At 46.1% G+C, this 21,972-nt stretch overlaps 1 protein-coding gene across 1 annotated transcript in view; it reads right to left on the bottom strand.

Moving 5' to 3' along the window:
• LOC141133830 (activated CDC42 kinase 1-like) overlaps positions 1–21,383 on the bottom strand; it is a 49,374-nt gene extending 27,991 nt beyond the window's left edge. Inside the window, exon 1 of the mRNA XM_073623395.1 lies at positions 21,196–21,383. The gene's annotated coding sequence lies outside the window, so the exon portion shown is untranslated. The remainder of the gene's footprint in view (positions 1–21,195) is intronic.
• Positions 21,384–21,972: the final 589 nt, after the last annotated feature.

Genomic DNA, 21,972 nt, shown 5'->3' with positions numbered 1-21,972 from the left:
GTGTGACCGTGTGTATGCAAGACAAGTTTGAGCCAACATCCGTCGGAAAAAATCCTAGGATTTTGTTGTCGGAATGTCCGAACAAAGTCCGACCGTGTGTATGGGGCATAAGGCCTTACAGTTGGGGAACATGAGGAACATCTCTTTGGTGTCTGATTACCTTGCACCATAAAAACAACTACTGGTAGCCAATGCAATTCATATAACACTGCCCAGTCTCAGGGATCAATCCAGGGTTATAACTCACAAGTCCCCAGGACAGCTGACACCTTCCAGCTTCTTCCAGACATGGTCCAGTGAGTGCGACAGTCCTTCTCCTGGTGGGGTGATGGGGCCAATTTAGATTCAACTGGTGACGTGAGGTGCAGGATCCAGAAATAGGTAAGCTGGGTCATGATTAGAAGATATTGTAGAGGGAAAAGTGTTATATAAGCTACTCCTGAGTTGATACACCCCAGTAATTATGCCCATTTGCATGATATTGGGGACATCCATTCAGAAATAAAGATGATGGAGCAGAATATACAGTACCCTGCAGCTGCCAGGGCACTGACTGCTACACTAAGGATGGGAGCATGTGTATGGGCAAGGATAAACAGACACTGGCGGTAGGAGACTCTGTTATTATGTAGAAGGATCCCCCAACAGTTTACCAGGCACGATGCGGATCGGGATGACCTATTGTTGGGTGGCATTGGGGAGAACCCAGATGCCATGGTACATATTGATATGAAGGACAATAGAGCGTCCTGAAAAAATATTTCAGTGACTTGGACACCAAGTTGAAAAAAAAGGACCCCCCAGTAGTATTTTCAGAAAAACTTCCCGTGCCAGGGGCCACACCAAAGGGGCAATGGGAGAAACTGGTGTAAGAAGGAGAAATTTGGGTTCCTGGAGAACTAGGCATACTTTTTGGTTGGTCCCTAGCTCTACTCTAGAGACAGAATGCATCTAAATTTTGGAAGGTGCAGATCTGTTGCGGGAGAAAATGGTGAGAAGATTCCTTCTCCTAGCCTGAGCTCTGCCGATACCAGGTCACTTTCAGGTACTTGCACTTGCATTAATGAATACAGAGATACCTCTCTCGGACCCTGCAAGAAGAATTTTCCTTTCCACAGCATTTATCTTCCAGTACCTGTAGTTTAGACATGCTAGACCAGGGATATGCAATTAGCGGACCTCCAGCTGTTGCAGAACTACAAGTCCCATGAGGCATAGCAAGACTCTGACAGCCACAAGCATGACACCCAGAGGCAGAGGCAGGATGGGACTTGTAGTTTTGCAACAGCTGGAGGTCCACTAGTTGCATATCCCTGTGCTAGACGGTCCCAAATGCAAAATACGCCTCCTTTCTGCTCTCAATCGGTCCTGATCACTATGATAGCAATAGGAAAGGTCTCATTGCCAAAATCTGCAATACCCTTCTCTCCGCAAGTCTTTACCAATATGCCATGGCAAAAAGTGAAGCCAAATGGCAGGAACAGGTAGGTATCCCCACAGCTGAGGAATGGTTTACGGCCCTGGAATTCATACCGCTCACCTCCCTTCTCTTCCCCTGACTGCTCTAGGTGGGGCAAGGCTGCGGAAACTCTCATCCATATGATGTGGAGAAGTCCAAAGTTTTTTAGATACTGGCAGTCAATAGTTTAAAAAAAATCAATAACATTTTTAAAACAACAAAACAAATACCAAATACAATATAAAAAAAAATAAAAAAAACACACACACCTAATAAAGAATAAAAAAATAAAGTTAACAAAACACACATTTCTGAAAAGAAAAAAAAAAAAGAATGAAATATTAAAAACAATACAATACGAAAAAAAGACTCCTAAATAAAGAATAAAAAATAGAGATAAAACACACCTTTCTAAATAAAGAATTAAAAAAATAAAGTACAAAAAATCTATTTCTAACTAAAAAGTTAAAAATAAAAAAACGAAAAAACACACACCTTCCAAATGAAGAATAAAAAATCCAATAGAAAAAAAAAAAAAAAACACAGCTACTAAACAAAGAATGAAAAAATACAAAAATGAAGTACAACAAAATCCATTTCTAAATAAAGAGTTAAAAAAACAAAACAAAAAAAACAACCTTCTAAGTATAGGATAAGTCGTTTTTTTTTTTTTTTTACTCTCAACTCTCACCTAAACAGCCAACGGCAAAATCTATTTTTGCCAAAATCACTTTATTTCTCCTTAGAATGGAACTATGAAGGTGAACCGGTTTCCATTGTAATACTATAGTTTCTGTTAAATACACTGAAATTCATGTTAAAAATAAAAAAGTAAGACAAAAAATAAAAAAAAAGGACCAACTAAATACCAGAACTAGACAGCACATGAAATAAGAACTCCAGCTACAACTTGTAATTCATAGCGTTGCATGTAGTGTACAAGGGTCCAAACCTCTGTAAGCTTGTAATTCATCCCAGTTAGGAAGACTTACCCGACCATCCAGTCCCATTGACCGCTATCAGGACAAGGTCCTGTGGCACCCAAGGTGAAGATGGCCTCTCCTCCACCATCCACACTACACTCTCTGACAGCTCTCCTCCACCATCCACACTACATTCTCCGACAGCTCTCCTCCACCATCAACTGGAGTTCTTATTTCATGTGCTGTCTAGTTCTGTTATTTAGTTGGTCCTTTTTTTTATTTTTTTGTCTTACTTTTTTATTTTTAACATGAATTTCAGTGTATTTAACAGAAACTATAGTATTACAATGGAAACCGGTTCACCTTCATAGTTCCATTCTAAGGAGAAATAAAGTGATTTTGGCAAAAATAGATTTTCTCCAACAGACCTCCTCCACCATCCACACTACATTCTCTGACAGCTCTCCTCCACCATCCACACTACATTCTCCGACAGATCTCCTCCACCATCCACACTACATTCTCTGACAGATCTCCTCCACCATCCACACTACATTCTCCGACAGCTCTCCTCCACCATCCACACTACATTCTCTGACAGATCTCCTCCACCATCCACACTACATTCTCTGACAGATCTCCTCCACCATCTACACTACATTCTACGACAGCTCTCCTCCACCATCCACACTACATTCCCTGACAGATCACCTCCCACCATCCACATTATACTCTCCGACAGATCTCCTCCACCATCCACACTACATTCTCCGACAGATCTCCTCCACCATCCACACTACATTCTCCGACAGCTCTCCTCCCACCATCCACACTACATTCTCTGACAGATCTCCTCCACCATCCATTCTACATTCTCCGACAGATCTCCTCCACCATCCACACTACACTCTGCGACAGATCTCCCCCACCATCCACACTACATTCTCCGACAGATCTCCTCCACCATCCACACTACATTCTCCGACAGATCTCCTCCACCATCCACACTACATTCTCCGACAGCTCTCCTCCCACCATCCACACTACATTCTCAGACAGATATCCTCCACCATCCACACTACATTCTCCGACAGATCTCCTCCACCATCCACACTACATTCTTCGACAGCTCTCCTCCACCATCCACACTACATTCTCCGACAGATCTCCTCCACCATCCACACTACATTCTCCGACAGCTCTCCTCCACCATCCACACTACATTCTCCGACAGATCTCCTCCACCATTCACACTACATTCTCCGACAGATCTCCTCCCACCATCCACACTACATTCTCTGACAGATCTCCTCCACCATTCACCCTACATTCTCCGACAGATCTCCTCCACCATCCACACTACATTCTCTGACAGATCTCCTCCACCATTCACCCTACATTCTCCGACAGATCTGCTCCCACCATCCAAACTACATTCTCCGACAGATCTCCTCCACCATCCACACGACATTCTCCGACAGATCTCCTCCACCATCCAAACTACATTCTCCAACAGCTCTGCTCCACCATCCACACTACATTCTCTGACAGCTCTCCTTCACCATCCACACTACACTCTCTGACAGCTATCCTCCACCATTCACACTACATTCTCTGACAGATCTCCTCCACCATTCACACTACATTCTCCAACAGATCTCCTCCACCATTCACACTACATTCTCCAACAGCTCTCCTCTACCATCCACACTACATTCTCCGACAGCTCTCCTCCACCATTCACACTACATTCTCCGACAGCTTTCCTCCACCATTCACACTACATTCTCTGACAGATTTCCTCCACCATTCACAGTACATTCTCCGACAGCTCTCCTCCACCATCCACACTACACTCTCTGACAGCTTTCCTCCACCATTCACACTACATTCTCTGACAGATTTCCTCCACCATTCACCCTACATTCTCCGACAGATCTCCTCCACCATCCACACTACATTCTCTGACTGATCTCCTCCACCATTCACACTACATTCTCTGACAGATCTCCTCCACCATCCACACTACACTCTCTGACAGCTCTCCTTCACCATCCACACTACATTCTCCAACAGATCTCCTTTTACCATTCACACTACATTCTTCGACAGCTCTCCTCCACCATCCACACTACACTCTCTGACAGATCTCCTCCACCATTCACACTACACTCTCTGATAGCTCTCCTTCACCATCCACACTACATTCTCCAACAGATCTCCTTCACCATTCACACTACATTCTCCGACAGATCTCCTCCACCATTCACATTACATTCTCCGACAGCTCTCCTCCACTATTCACAATACATTCTCTGACAGATCTCCTCCACCATTCACACTACGTTCTCCGACAGCTCTCCTTCACCATCCACATTACATTCTCCGACAGATCTCCTCCGCCATCCACACTACATTCTCCGACAGCTCTCCTCCACCATCCACACTACATTCTCCGACAGATCTCCTCCACCATCCACACTACATTCTCCAACAGCTCTCCTCCACCATCCACACTACATTCTCCGACAGATCTCCTCCACCATCCACACTACATTCTCCGACAGATCTCCTCCACCATCCACACTACATTCTCCAACAGCTCTCCTCCACCATCCACACTACATTCTCCGACAGATCTCCTCCACCATCCACACTACATTCTCCGACAGATCTCCTCCACCATCCACACTACATTCTCCGACAGATCTCCTCCACCATCCACACTACATTCTCCGACAGCTCTCCTCCCACCATCCACACTACATTCTCCGACAGATCTCCTCCACCATCCACACTACATTCTCCGACAGCTCTCCTCCCACCATCCACACTACATTCTCCAACAGCTCTGCTCCACCATCCACACTACATTCTCTGACAGCTCTCCTTCACCATCCACATTACACTCTCCGATAGCTCTCCTCCTACCATTCACATTACACTCTGACAGCTCTCCTCCCACCATCCACACTACATTCTCTGACAGATCTCCTCCACCATCCACACTACACTCTGCGACAAATCTCCTCCTCCATCCACACTACATTCTCTGACAGATCTCCTCCACCATTCACACTACATTCTCTGACTGATCTCCTCCACCATTCACACTACATTCTCTGACAGATCTCCTCCACCATCCACACTACACTCTCTGACAGCTCTCCTCCTCCATCCACACTACATTCTTTAACAGCTCTCCTCCACTATTCACACTACATTCTCCGACAGATCTCCTCCACCATCCACACTACATTCTCTGACAGATCTCCTCCACCATCCACACTACACTCTCTGACAGCTCTCCTCCTCCATCCACACTACATTCTTTAACAGCTCTCCTCCACTATTCACACTACATTCTCCGATAGATCTCCTCCACCATCCACACTACACTCTGCGACAAATCTCCTCCTCCATCCACACTACACTCTCCGATAGCTCTCCTCCACCATTCACATTACACTCTGACAGCTCTCCTCTCACCATCCACACTACATTCTCTGACAGATCTACTCCACCATCCACACTACACTCTGCGACAAATCTCCTCCTCCATCCACACTACACTCTCTGACAGCTCTCCTCCTCCATCCACACTACATTCTCCGACAGCTCTCCTCCACCATCCACACTACATTCTCCGACAGATCTCCTCCACCATCCACACTACATTCTCTGACAGATCTCCTCCTCCATCCACACTACACTCTCTGACAGCTCTCCTCCACCATCCACATTACATTCTCTGACAGATCTCCTCCACCATCCACACTACATTCTCTGACAGCTCTCCTCCACCATCCACACTACATTCTCCGACAGATCTCCTCCACCATCCACACTACACTCTGCGACAGATCTCCTCCACCATCCACACTACATTCTCTGACAGCTCTCCTCCACCATCCACACTACATTCTCCGACAGCTCTCCTCCACCATCCACACTATACTCTGCGATAGATCTCCTCCACCATTCACACTACACTCTCTGACAGATCTCCTCTACCATTCACACTACACTCTCTGACAGCTCTCCTCCCACCATCCACACTACATTCTCCGACATCTCTCCTTCACCATTCACACTACACTCTCCAACAGATCTCCTCCACCATCCACACTACACTCTCTGACAGCTCTCCTTCACCATCCACACTACATTCTCTGACAGATCTCCTCCACCATTCACACTACATTCTCTGACAGATCTCCTCCACCATCCACACTACACTCTCTGACAGCTCTCCTTCACCATCCACACTACATTCTCCAACAGATCTCCTCCACCATTCACACTACATTCTCCGACAGCTCTCCTTCACCATCCACACTACATTCTCCGACAGATCTCCTCCCACCATCCACACTACACTCTCTGACAGCTCTCCTCCACCATCCACACTACATTCTCTGACAGCTCTCTTCCACCATCCACACTACATTCTCTGACAGATCTCCTCCACCATCCACACTACATTCTCCGACAGCTCTCGTCCACCATCCACACTACATTCTCCGACAGCTCTCCTCCACCATTCACACTACATTCTCCGACAGATCTCTTCCACCATCCACACTACATTTTCTGACAGCTCTCCTCCACCATTCACAGTACATTCACCAACAGATCTCCTCCACCATCCACACTACATTCTCCGACAGCTCTCCTCCACTATTCACACTACATTCTCCGACAGCTGTCCTCCACCATCCACACTACATTCACCGACAGATCTCCTCCACCATCCACACTACACTCTCTGACAGATCTCCTCCACCATCCACACTACGCTCTCTGACAGCTCTCCTCCACCATTCATACTACAATCTCCGACAGATCTCCTCCACCATCCACACTACATTCTCCGACAGCTCTCCTCCACTATTCACACTACATTCTCCGACAGCTCTCCTCCACCATCCACACTACATTCACCGACAGATCTTCTCCACCATCTACACTACATTCTCCGACAGCTCTCCTCCACCATCTACACTACATTCTCTGACAGCTCTCCTCCACCATCCACACTACACTCTCTGACAGATCTCCTCCACCATCCACACTACATTCTCTGACAGATCTCCTCCACCATCTACACTACATTCTCCGACAGATCTCTACTACCATCCACATTACATTCTCTGACAGCTCTCCTCCACCATTCATACTACAATCTCCGACAGATCTCCTCCCACCATCCACTCTACATTCTCCGACAGATCTCCTCCCACCATCCACTCTACATTCTCCGACAGATCTCCTCCCACTATCCATAGTACATTCTCCGACAGATCTCTTCTCACCATCCACACTACATTCTCTGACAGATCTACTCCACTATCCACACTACGTTCACCGAAAGATCTCCTCCACCATCCACACTACATTCTCCGACAGCTCTCCTCCACCATTCACACTACATTCTCCGACAGCTCTCCTTTACCATCCACACTACATTCTCTGACAGATCTTCTCCCACCATCCACACTACATTCTCCGACAGATCTCCTCCCACCATCCACACTACACTCTCTGACAGCTCTCCTCCACCATCCACACTACATTCTCCGACAGCTCTCCTCCACCATCCACACTACATTCTCTGACAGCTCTCCTCCACCATCCACACTACATTCTCCGACAGCTCTCGTCCCACTATCCTCACTACACTCTCTGACAGCTCTCCTCCACCATCCACACTACATTCTGTGACAGCTCTCCTCCACCATCCACACTACATTCTCTGACAGATCTCCTCCACCATCCACACTACATTCTCCGACAGCTCTCGTCCACCATCCACACTACATTCTCCGACAGCTCTCCTCCCACCATCCACACTACATTCTCCGACAGCTCTCCTCCACCATTCATACTACAATCTCCGACAGATCTCCTCCACCATCCACACTACATTCTCCGACAGATCTCCTCCCACCATCCACTCTACATTCTCCGACAGATCTCCTCCCACTATCCATGCTACATTCTCCGACAGATCTCTTCCCACCATCCACACTACATTCTCCGACAGATCTCCTCCACCATCCACACTACATTCACCGACAGATCTCCTCCACCATCCACACTACATTCTCCGACAGCTCTCCTCCACCATCCTCACTACACTCTCTGACAGATCTCCTCCACCATCCACAGTACATTCTCCGACAGATCTCGTCCACCATCCACACTACATTCTCCGACAGATCTCTTCTACCATCCACACTACATTCTCCGACAGCTCTCCTCCACCATCCACACTACATTCTCCGACAGCTCTCCTCCACCATCCACACTACATTCTCCGACAGATCTCCTCCACCATCCACACTAATTCTCTGACAGCTTTCCTCCACCACCCACACTACATTCTCCGACAGATCTCCTCCACCATTCACACTACATTCTCCGACAGATCTCCTCCACCATCCACACTATACTCTCTGACAGATCTCCTCCACCATCCACACTACATTCTTTGACAGCTCTCCTCCTACCATCCACACTACATTCTCCGACAGCTCTCCTCCACCATTCATACTACAATCTCTGACAGATCTCCTCCACCATCCACACTACATTCTCCGACAGATCTCCTCCCACCATCCATCTACATTCTCCGACAGATCTCCTCCCACTATCCATACTACATTCTCCGACAGATCTCTTCCACCATCCACACTACATTCTCCGACAGATCTCCTCCACCATCCACACTACATTCACCGACAAATCTCCTCCACCATTCACACTACATTCACCGACAGATCTCCTCCACCATCCACACTACATTCTTCGACAGCTCTCCTCCACCATCCACACTACACTCTCTGACAGATCTCCTCCACCATCCACACTACATTCTCCGACAGATCTCTTCTACCATCCACATTACATTCTCAGACAGCTCTCCTCCACCATCCACACTACATTCTCTGACAGATCTCCTCCACCATCCACATTACATTCTCTGACAGCTCTCCTCCACCATCCACACTACACTCTCCGACAGCTCTCCTCCACCATTCACACTACATTCTCCGACAGATCTCCTCCACCATTCACACTACATTCTCGGTCGGATCTCCTCCACCATTCACAGTACATTCTCCGACAGATCGCCTCCACCATGCACACTACATTCTCCGACAGATCTCCTCCACCATTCACACTACATTCTCCGACAGCTCTCCTCCACTATCCACACTACACTCTCCGACAGATCTCCTCCACCCTTCACACTACATTCTCCGACAGCTCTCCTCCACCATTCACCCTACATTCTCCGACAGCTCTCCTCCACCATTCACACTACATTCTCTGACAGATATCCTCCACCATTCACACTACATTCTCCGACAGCTCTCCTCCACCATCCACACTACACTCTCCAACAGCTCTCTTCCACCATCCACACTACATTCTTCGACAGATCTCCTCCCACCATCCACACTACATTCTCCGACAGATCTCCTCCATCATCCACACTACATTCTCTTACAGATCTCCTCCCACTATCCATACTACATTCTCCGACAGCTCTCCTCCACCATCCACACTACATTCTCCGACAGATCTCCTCCCACCATCCACACTACATTCTCCGACAGATCTCCTCCACCATCCACACTACATTCTCTGACAGCTCTCCTCCAGTAATATACTCATTACTAAAATCTTGTATATTGTCCCTTATCATCCCCTCCAAGAGTTTACATACTATTTATGTTAGGCTAACTGGTCTGTAATTCCCAGAGATATCTTGGCGCTTTTTTAAATATTGGTGCTACATTGGCTTTTCTCCAATCAGCTGGTACCAGGAACAGTGGTCTGGCAATCCCTAAGGACCCTCGAGTGTAAGCCATCTCGTCCCGGTGATTTATAAATGTTAAGTTTCTTAAAGAATTTCTCTGGGTTTTTTTTTTTTAATTTTTTTTTATTTATATCATCCAATATACACACCATGTTAATTAATCCAAACCTATAATTAAGTGTCATACTCATAAATCCAACCTATATAGTCCAGATATATTGCATCAGTTACAGTTATTATAGATCTAGTGCAGATATAGTTGTCTTGAAATCTACCATTTCTTAGAAAATCAAACAAAATAAAACAAAACAAAACAAAACAAAATGCAAAAAAAGCAAAAAATAATTAAATAAATAAATAAAACACACACACAAAAAAAGATATTTATATATAGCTGCCCGCAGGGGAGGTAGAGGCACCTATTGGCATTCCCACATTATATTTCGGTCGCCTCAGGGTATAAAAAGGGCCTTTCCCTCATCTGAGACTTTAAATACATTCCACTGAGCCCAAGTTTCAAGGTATTTCTCGTGCTGATTTTGGGCCGAGAGGAGAGTATCAAATCTTACATCCTCTTCCACTCTTGTAAACCAAAGCGATATAGAGGGGGTCTTAGGTCTCTCCACTGCCGTGCAATGCAATATCTAGCATCGTTAAAGAGGTGGCCCAAGATTGATTTAATGTATATCTTATCTGGTATATGTGAAATGTGTAATAAGAATAAAGCCGGGTCTTCAGGAAGGGTACACTTGGTAAATTTCTGAGATATACGATGCACTTCCTTCCAGAAGTATTCCAACTTCGGACATAACCAAAAAATATGAAATACCGTCCCCCTATCTTCCAAACACCTCTAACATTTGTCGGGAATCGAGGGGGAGTGTTTATGAAGTATTGAGGGTGTACGGTACCATCTCGTAAAAAATTAAAATTAGTAGTTAGTTAGTAGTTAGTTTCCTGAGCCCGGGTACTTCTAGATGATTTTAAGGCCAGATTTATAATCCTTTTCTGTTGCGCCGGGGAAAAAGACCTTTCCAGTGTCAATTCCTACTTCCTTATAAAGGGGGGTGTGTACCCCTTAGGTGGGGGGCAATCAATAACGCATACATTTGTGAGAGTGTATGGGAAAGGAGGCCTATATCCTCACATAGTTTTTCTAACGGAGTCAGAGATCGTTGGAATCTGCCCGGGCGTGGGAGAGTATTGAGAAAATGACGAAGTTGTGCTCCGCTCCAAAAGTCAAGACTGAATCGTTCCTTTGACGAAGTCAGCACCAGCAATGAGGGCCATGTCGTGGTTTGTGCAAAGTGCGAAGCCTGGTAACACTGTGAGTCTAATAGTGTTCTAAATGGACCCTCTTGTAGTCCCGGGGGAAAACGAGAATTCCCCACGATAGGATAAAGAGGGGAGTGAACGGGTGATAACGAGGTAGTGATACATATTCGGGAGCAGATACGCAAGGTAGTGCCCACAGTTGGGTGTCTCTTAAGGTCCAGATTAAGATCTGCATAGCACCAAACTGCCCAACGCAACGGAACTTTACTTTGAGATTGCTCAATCCTTGGCCAATCTATTAATCTCCCCATATGAGCTGCCTGGTAATATTTCTGTATATCAGGTACCCCCCCCCCCCAAAGCTGGGGTTCCTAGCACCAATTTTTTGGAAATGTCATTCTCTGCTGCAGAAAAGTGCTTGACATTTTCCAAACCGACTTTGGGGCCCCATAACTCGGTGCTAGGAACCCCAGCTGGATATGTTGTAGTGCTAGTTCCACTAGGTTTACACACCAAATTTGGGGTTCCTAGCACCAAGTGGCTCCGAGATACAGGGCCCCAAAGTCGGTCAACTGTGTCCATCTGCAGCAATGTCATTTCAGGACCCTTTGGGTCCAGAGACCCCAAATTTTGGCTGCAGCTAGGGGGGCATCTAGGAACCCTTAGCTACCAAGTTTGAAGTTCAGGGGACCTGTGGCTGCAAATAGGCACAGTGAGGCATGCAAATGGGCACAGTGAGGCTGCAAATGGGCATTGTTGACCCTCTTTTCCACTTACAGTAGCTGCGCATTTCTCACCCTAGGCTTATACTCGAGTCAATACGTTTTCCCAGTTTTTTGTGATAAAATTAGGTGCCTCGGCTTATATTCGGGTCAACTTATACTCGAGTATATATGGTAGGTGGAATGAACATGCCCCTTGGGGTTTTTTTTTTACTCTCCTCCGCTATGTGCCTTTTGTGTTCTATCTTATCCACCCCGATTACACCCTTACATTTCTTATTACATTCTTTGTAAAGTTGGAATGCTGATGATGACCCCTCAGCCTTGTATTGTTTAAAGGCCTTCTCCTTTGCTTTTATATGCATTTTTACGTTGGAGTTAGGTAGGTGACTCTACTGGACAAAGTCCCTAAACATTTGAAAGTTTGGCAACCATGGGTGGATAATTTTTTACCGCCAGGTTTTGGCTCTGATTTTCTGGCTACCCATAGGCATACTGGGTGCAGCCCCAACCCAGTAAGGGAAGTGGACCTCCTTCCCTCTTCCCCATTCCCTTACCTACCTTCATCCTGTTTGTTTCTCTTTACTCTCTGGCGAATGTTACTTAGTTTATTGAGCCTATTACATAGTTACATAGTAGGTGAGGTTGAAAAAAGACACAAGTCCATCAAGTCCAACCTATGTGTGTGATTATGTGTCAGTATTACATTATATATCGCTGTATGTTGTGGTCATTCAGGTGCTTATCTAATAGTTTCTTGAAGCTATCAATGCTCCCCGCTGAGACCACCGCCTGTGGAAGGGAATTCCACATCCTTGCCACTCTTACAGTAAAGAACCCTCTACGTAGTTTAAGATTAAACCTCTTTTCTTCTAATTTTAATGAGTGGCCACGAGTCTTGGTAAACTCTCTTCTGCGAAAAAGTTTTATCCCTATTGAGGGGTCACCAGTCCGGTATTTGTAAATTGAAATCATATCCCCTCTCAAGCGTCTCTTCTCCAGAGAGAATAAGTTCAGTGCTCGCAACCTTTCCTCATAACTAATATCCTCCAGACCCTTTATTAGCTTTGTTGCCCTTCTTTGTACTCGCTCCATTTCCAGTACATCCTTCCTGAGGACTGGTGCCCAGAACTGGACCGCATACTCTAGGTGCGGCCGGACCAGAGTCTTGTAGAGCGGGAGAATTATCATTTTATCTCTGGAGTTGATCCCCCTTTTAATGCATGCCAATATTCTGTTTGCTTTGTTAGCAGCAGCTTGGCATTGCCTGCCATTGCTGAGCCTATCATCTACTAGGACCCCCAGGTCCTTTTCCATCCTAGATTCCCCCAGAGGTTCTCCCCCCAGTGTATAGATTGCATTCATATTTTTGCCACCCAAATGCATTATTTTACATTTTTCTACATTGAACCTCATTTGCCATGTAGTCGCCCACCCCATTAATTTGTTCAGATCTTTTTGTAAGGTTTCCACGTCCTGCGGAGAAGTTATTGCCCTGCTTAGCTTAGTATCGTCTGCAAATACAGAGATTGAACTGTTTATCCCATCCTCCAGGTCGTTTATGAACAAATTAAATAGGATTGGTCCCAGCACAGAACCTTGGGGAACCCCACTACCCACCCCTGACCATTCCGAGTACTCCCCATTTATCACCACCCTCTGAACTCGCCCTTGTAGCCAGTTTTCAATCCATGTACTCACCCTATGGTCCATGCCAACAGACCTTATTTTGTACAGTAAACGTTTATGGGGAACTGTGTCAAATGCTTTTGCAAAATCCAGATACACCACGTCTACAGGCCTTCCTTTATCTAGATGGCAACTGACCTCCTCATAGAAGGTTAATAGATTGGTTTGGCAAGAACGATTCTTCATGAATCCATGCTGATTACTGCTAATGATATCATTCGTATTACTAAAATCCTGTATATAGTCCCTTATCATCCCCTCCAAGAGTTTACATACTATCGATGTTAGGCTAACTGGTCTGTAATTCCCAGGGATGTAGTTTGGGCCCTTTTTAAATATAGGTGCTACATTGGCACCTTAAGTGTGGATTAACTGTTTTAAGGGACACTTTGTGTCTATTAGCTTATACTACTCAAACTTTACAAGGCCTGGGGCCCCTGTTTCCATTCCCATCAGTCAATACCAGTCAATTTTAATGCTACTGTTATATGTGGATGTACCGATCTGTCACAATATACATTATACCTGAAGTGGGTGCAAATCCCACTTTATACTGTAATTGTACAAACTTTACTGATGTTTATGTTCTACCTGCTTTTCTATAAAGAGATTGAACAAGAAAAAATAAAATAGCTAGATCAGGGCTTGATCTATGTTAGTGTCAGGGTCAAGGTCAGAGTTGGGGGTCAAAAAGGTGTGGTCAACTCTCCCGATGTCATAAGAGGTCAGCTCTCCCGATGTTAGCGGAGGTCAGTACTCCCAATGTCAGCAGAGGTCAGCTCTCCCGATGTCAGCAGAGGTCAGCTCTCCCGATGTCAGTAGAGGTCAGCTCTCCCGATGTCAGCATAGGTCAGCTCTCCCGATGTTAGCAGAGGTCAGCTCTCTCGATGTTAGTAGAGGTCAGCTCTCCCGATGTTAGCAGAGGTCAGCTCTCCCGATGTCAGCAGAGGTCAGCTCTCCCGATGTCAGCAGAGGTCAGCTCTCCCGATGTCAGCAGAGGTCAGCTCTCCCAATGCTAACAGAGGTCAGCTCTCCCGATGCTAACAGAGGTCAGCTCTCCCGATGTCAGCAGAGGTCAGCTCTCCCGATGTCAGCAGAGGTCAGCTCTCCCGATGTTAGCAGAGGTCAGCTCTCCCAATGTCAGCAGAGGTCAGCTCTCCCGATGTCAGCAGAGGTCAGCTCTCCCGATGTTAGCAGAGGTCAGCTCTCTCGATGTTAGTAGAGGTCAGCTCTCCTGATGTTAGCAGAGGTCAGCTCTCCCGATGTTAGCAGAGGTCAGCTCTCCCGATGTCAGCAGAGGTCAGCTCTCCCGATGTCAGCAGAGGTCAGCTCTCTCGATGTTAGTAGAGGTCAGCTCTCCCGATGTTAGCAGAGGTCAGCTCTCCCTATGTCAGCAGAGGTCAGCTCTCCCGATGTCAGCAGAGGTCAGCTCTCCTGATGTCAGCAGAGGTCAGCTCTCCCGATGTTAACAGAGGTCAGCTCTCCCAATGTCAGCAGAGGTCAGCTCTCCCGATGTCAGCAGAGGTCAGCTCTTCCGATGTCAGCAGAGTTCAGCTCTCCCGATGTCAGCAGAGGTCAGCTCTTCCGATGTCAGCAGAGGTCAACTCTCCCGATGTTAGCAGAGGTCAGCTCTCCCAATGTCAGCAGAGGTCAGCTCTCCCGATGTCAGCAGAGGTCAGCTCTCCCGATGTCAGCAGAGGTCAGCTCTCCCGATGTAAACAGAGGTCAGCTCTCCCGATGTTAACAGAGGTCAGCTCTTCCAATGTCAGCAGAGGTCAGCTCTCCCGATGTCAGCAGAGGTCAGCTCTCCCGATGTCAGCAGAGGTCAGCTCTCCCGATGTCAGCAGAGGTCAGCTCTCCCGATGTTAACAGAGGTCAGCTCTCCCGATGTCAGCAGAGGTCAGCTCTCCCGATGTCAGCAGAGGTCAGCTCTCCCGATGTTAGCAGAGGTCAGCTCTCCCAATGTCAGCAGAGGTCAGCTCTCCCGATGTAAGCAGAGGTCAGCTCTCCCGATGTTAACAGAGGTCAGCTCTCCCAATGTCAGCAGAGGTCAGCTCTCCCGATGTCAGCAGAGGTCAGCTCTCCCGATGTTAGCAGAGGTCAGCTCTCCCAATGTCAGCAGAGGTCAGCTCTCCCGATGTCAGCAGAGGTCAGCTCTCCCGATGTTAACAGAGGTCAGCTCTCCCTATGTCAGCAGAAGTCAGCTCTCCCGATGTCAGCAGAGGTCAGCTCTCCCGTTGTCAGCAGAGGTCAGCTCTCCCGATGTCAGCAGAGGTCAGCTCTCCCGATGTCAGCAGAGGTCAGCTCTCCCGATGTCAGCAGAGGTCAGCTCTCCTGCCGCTATCAGATATTGGCTCTCCTTGCCTCATCAGAGGTCAGCTCTCTTGGCTTCATCTGAGAACAGCTCCCCTTGCCTCAGCAGAGGTCAGCTCTTTTCCGATGTCATCAGAGGTCAGCTCTCCCAATTTCATCAGAGGTCAGCTTTCCCCATGCCACCAGCGATTGGATCTCTCTGTGCAATCAAAGGAACTGCGATGTCCATGCCATGACTATCCTCTGCACTCTGCTTATCCAGAGCTTTTGCTAAAGCACAGGGACAGCCATAATATGGAATTTGGGGCCCCAGTGATTAAAAAATGAAGAGCCAATCTACTTGTGCAAACAGTCAGCAAAGTGAAGGACACAGCCGGAGAGAATTCGACTCATCAACACCCTCCACACCTTAGCCCCCAAGGACGTTGCCTCTCCTGCCTCTGGGTCGGCCCAGCCCTGCCAGTGGCATCTTGTCACAACCTGACACACAGGTTATCACCAGAACACGGAGACAAAAGATTAATAAAGCCTAGCCGGGGGTTCTAGCCCCTCCCTACGCCATCCAAAACCAAGAAAGCAGATTTTGGCGGTAAGCTGAGACCTGCTAAGTAATGAAATGCCATTACACTGACCTCCACCCCAGCCTAAGGGCCCTATGTGCCCTGAGCTCTTCTATAAAGATATATATAGACACATAGACCGGAGAGTGTACCGGAAGGTAGAGCATAGGAAGACTGGCACCCTTTGTTGGACTGCAGGGCCCATGACTCAGGGTTGGGGGTATAAATAGAAATAGTGCTTTTGTTGTGTTGGCTCTGTTGATGTTTAGGAAAGGTGGCGGCTAATAATTTGGCTTCATTGGAAGCTTTCAGTTGGGTTCCCACCTTTCTGTATATTTTTCACTTTATTGGCTGCGTTTGGTTTTCACTCCCCGTATAATAATAGACATTGACCTGTAGATTTCTCTCAGTCCACAGGACAAATGAGGTTCAGTGGTATTACTGGTGTACCCCAAGGTTGTGTTTTTAATGGTGTTCCCAAAGGTTCAGTGTTGTTTTGTTTTTATTTTTTTTAATCAAGCAACTTTTATTGGAAAAGTATAAGGCATTACAATACACAGACAGGCAGTCATTCGGCATTCAATAACAAGACTTACTACATGTCAATGTATATCATTTCCACACCGCCAACGGCATAGCTGTCTGTAGATAGATCAGTTATTATATCCAATGGATAACATCTCATACTTGTAGTACAAATATATATATATTTTTTTTTTCTTTCCTTTCCTTTTTTTTTTAATAAAACAGGTGTATAACAAACAACCGAACAGCCTAGAATACTATACTGTAAGTCACACATAAATAATTACAGAGCTAGCAGCATTCACCTTCTGAGTCAATGGTAAGGTAGAACAGCAGAGAGAGAGAAGTATACCTTATGTCTTACCATACCCTATATTGTCAAAAGTATTGGGGCGCCTGCCTTTACACGCACATTAATTTTAATGGCATCCCAGCCTATAGGGTTCAATATTGAGTTGGCCCACCCTTTGCAGCTATAACAGCTTCAACTCTTCTGGGAAGGCCGTTCACAAGGTTTAGGAGTGTGTCTATGGGAATGTTCGGCCATTCTTCCAGGAGCGCCTTTGTGAGGTCAGGCACTGATGTTGGATGAGAAGGTCTGGCATGCAGTCTCTGCTCTAAATCATCCCAAAGGTGTTCTATTGGGTTGAGGTCAGGCCTCTGTGCAGGTCAGTGAAGTTCCTCCACCCCATGCTCGCTCATCCATGTCTTTATAGACCAGTGATGGCGAACCTTGGCGCCCCAGATGTTTTGAGACTACATTTCCCATGATGCTCATGCACTCTGCAGTGTAGTTGAGCATCATGGGAAATGTAGTTCCAAAACATCTGGGGTGCCAAGGTTCACCATCACTGTTATAGAGCTTGCTTTGTGCACTGTTGGGCAGTCATGTTGGAGCAGGCCATCTCCAATCTATTCCCACAAAGTTGGGAGCATGAAATTGTCCAAAATGTCTTGGTATGCTGACGCCTTAAGAGTTCCCTTCACTGAAACTAAGGGGCCAAGCCCAACCCCCTGAAAAACAACTCCACACCATAATCCCCCCTCCACCAAATGATTGGGACCAGTGCACAAAGCAAGGTCCATAAAGACATGGATGAGTGAGTTTGGGGTGGAGGAACTTGACTGGCCTGCATCGAGTCCTGACCATAACCCGATAAAACACCTTTGGGATGAAGCAGTCCACAGCTGTGCCTGACTTCACAAATGCCCTTCTGGAAGAATGATCAAACATTCTCATAGACACACTCCTAAACCTTGTGGACGGCCTTCCCAGAAGACTTGAAGCTGTTATAGCTGCAAAGGGTGGGCCAACTCAATATTGAACTCTACGGACTAAGACTGGGATGCCATGAACGCTCATGTGTGTGTGTAAAGGCAGGCATCCTAATACTTTTGACAATATAGTGTAACAATGTCTGTAACAATCTATCAAGAACAAGTTGAGGTGCTACCCCCCGGAGTGTTTAGCCAACAATGAGCGATACTCATACATTTCTTTGGTGAATTCCTGTGATAGTACGTGTTTCTTTCACAAACAAGTATGGTATTAACTGTTTGGATCCACTGTGTGCTTGTTGGAGATTGTGCTGAGAGCCAGTACCTCACTTTTTCTAGCTAGGTATAAAAGCCGAATAAGAGCTAAGTAAACAGGAGGGGAATATAACTCATCATTAAGACTTCCCGGTAGGCACCTCAGTTGATCCACTGCTAGTTGAACTTAATAAACCTGGTTAATGATGGACATTTTTCCAAGATACTACTCCAAGATACTATTCCAATATCTCACTAATTTAGGACATTTCCATGGTATATGGATGAAATCTCCAGAATGAATCTGACATTTAGGGCAGATGGGAGATTCTCATGTACTGGAGTCCAATAAGTGCGATGTAGGATAAACCGATGGGATAATTTTTGAGCTGCTGACAACGACACCACTGGACCAGCCTCAAGTATTTGTTCCCATTTTTCCCCATCTATAGGCCCAACATCTCTCTCCCAGTTCCCTCGACAGGGCAAAAGATCAGGTGCTTGAATATAGGTCAGTAGATGTGCATAAATCCTAGCTATAATACCCTTTTTATCTGGATCAGTAAAAATGGACTTAAGAAAAGATGAACCCGTCAAGCGCATGGAGGAGTATCTGCTTTCACTACCAACAGCATGACGCAGCTGTAAATACTGATAATGGTAGTTCCTTAGCAATGTAATGTCTGCCAACAACTCGTCATATGATTTCAGCCCGGGATCGTCAAACAGTTGGGACATGTATTTGACTCCGGCATTCAGCCATACAGAGTGTTCTCTAAGTTTAGTCAGTTCTGTGTAAAATCGGTTACCCCAAATAGGCGTTCTGCAAAGGAACCCCGGTAAACCCAATCTCTGCTTAGTATTTCTCCATAGTAGCTGCACAGTGGGACAATGGGAGGGGGTAGTAGGAACACCCATTCCAATGTGAGACAAAGCTGAGTATTCTGTAGATGGGTAGATCAACAAGTCTCTGGAAGCTTCTTCTAAAGTGTATAAGTCCCAGCCTGTAAAGTGCTGTAATTGTGCAGCAAAAAAGTAAGCTTGTAGGTGTGGGACAGCCAGAACACCTTGATACTTAGGGTAAGGTTCAGTGTTATTGATCGTGTACCCCAAAGTTCAGTGTTATTAGTGGTGTACCCCAAGATTCAGTGTTATTAGTGGTGTACCCCAAGTTTCAGTGTTATTAGTGGTGTACCCCAAGGTTCAGTGTTATTAGTGGTGTACCCCAAGGTTCAGTGTTATTAGTGGGGTAATCCCAAGCTTTAGTGTTATTAGTGGTGTATCCCAAGGTTCACTGTTATTAGTGGTGTACTCCAAGTTCAGCGTTATTAGTGGTGTACCCCAAGGTTCAGTGTTATTAGTGATGTACCCCAAGGTTCAGTGTTATTAGTGAGGTAATCCCAAGGTTCACTGTTATTAGTGGTGTACCCCAAGGTTCAGTGTTATTAGTGGTGTACCCCAAGGTTCAGTGTTATTAGTGGTGTACCCCAAGGTTCAGTGTTATTAGGGAGGTAATCCCAAGGTTCTGTGTTATTGGTGGGGTACCCCAAGGTTCAGTGTTATTAGTGAGGCCCCTCAAGGACCAGTGTTATTAGGGGTGTACCTCAAGGATCAGTATTATTAGTGGGGAACCCCAAGGATCAGTGTTATTAGTGTTGTACCCCAAGGATCAGTGTTATTAGTCAGGTACCCCAAGGTTCGGTGTTATTAGTGGTGTGCCCCAAGGTTCAGTGCTATTATCTCAAGTTCAATCTCAAGCTTTAGTGTTATTTGTGGTATATACCAAGTTTCACTGTTATTAGTGGAGTACCCCAAGGTTCAGTGTTATTAGTGGTGAACCCCAAGGTTCAGTATTATTAGTAATGTACCCCAAGGTTCTGTGTTATTGGTGGGGTACCTCAAGGTTCAGTGTTACTAGTGGGGTACCCCAAGGTTCAGTGTTATTAGTGGGATACCCCAAGGATCAGTGTTTATTAGTGGGGTGCCCCGAGGATCAATGTTATTAGTGAGGCCCCTCTGGGATCAGTGTTATTAGGAGTGTACCTCAACGATCAGTGTTATTAGTGGTGTACCCCAAGGGTCAGCTTTATTAGGGGTGTACCTCAAGGAACAGTATTATTAGTGGGAAACCCCAAAGATCAGTGTTATTAGTGGTGTACCCAAAAGATCAGTGTTATTAGTGAGGTACCCCAAGGTTCAGTGTCAGTAGCAGTGCACCCCAAGGATCGGGTGTTATTAGTAGTGTAACCCAAGGATCAGTGTTATTAGTAATGTACCCCAAGGTTCAGTGTTATAAGTGGGGCACCCCAAGGTTCAGTGCTGTTAATCTAAAAATAGACATATTTTAGAACTGTAAATGCCAACTTACCTTTCAGAAGGACTCGACTGAAAGATGACAGAAGGTTTTCAGTTTTTTTTCTCAGTCCCTTCAAGGTCATATGACCTCTTCTTGGTGCCACAGTATTATGACCTACATCCAGGGAAATCTTGTAAAACTAAACAGGTGCATGCAGTATGAGGAAGATTGTAGGAAGGTGGCTGCAAGTAGGAGAGGTGAGATATGGCTGCTAGCTATCAAGACTTTTCATCTTATGGAAGGGAGGGGTGAGCAGTGAGGGAGGGGGAAATCGGTTGTCTGCATTCAGCATTCTTCACTGCTATTATTAGGACTGCTGTTCAAGTTCAGGAAAATTGTAAATTTGACCAATTGATGCAGATTTGTTTCCAAAAAAGATAGAACCAAACATCGGCAATATTTGGGTGCACTTATTTCAGGCGACGTTGGTGACCAAATTTAATTGATGACAGTGATAGGATTCCCTTCACTTTACGTCATGATTGACGTGTGTAGGCAGGTGCAGGTTTCCTCTCTGTAAACACAAACTATTGGTGGAGATGGAGTTATATCATTGAGCGCCATGACTGATATGGATTACATCGTTGGATGACATGATTGACATGGATTACATCCATCCAAGTTTGGATAGGGGTCTGGTTGGAATATTATGGGGAATCCCATAACACTCCTGAAGGTGGAGATGGGTTTTGCTGCGTGTTAGTACCAGGTCACAGTCCTCAAAATTGATACACCAGGAGGTGAGCAAGCTGGGGTCTAGTAGGAGAAATAGCCGGTAGGGATCAAGCA

This window comes from Aquarana catesbeiana, linkage group LG03 (genome assembly GCF_042186555.1).
Source record: "Aquarana catesbeiana isolate 2022-GZ linkage group LG03, ASM4218655v1, whole genome shotgun sequence".
Lineage (NCBI taxonomy): Eukaryota > Metazoa > Chordata > Amphibia > Anura > Ranidae > Aquarana > Aquarana catesbeiana.
Note: the sequence above shows the minus strand (reverse complement) of the source record. Positions and strands in the feature narration are given on the sequence as shown.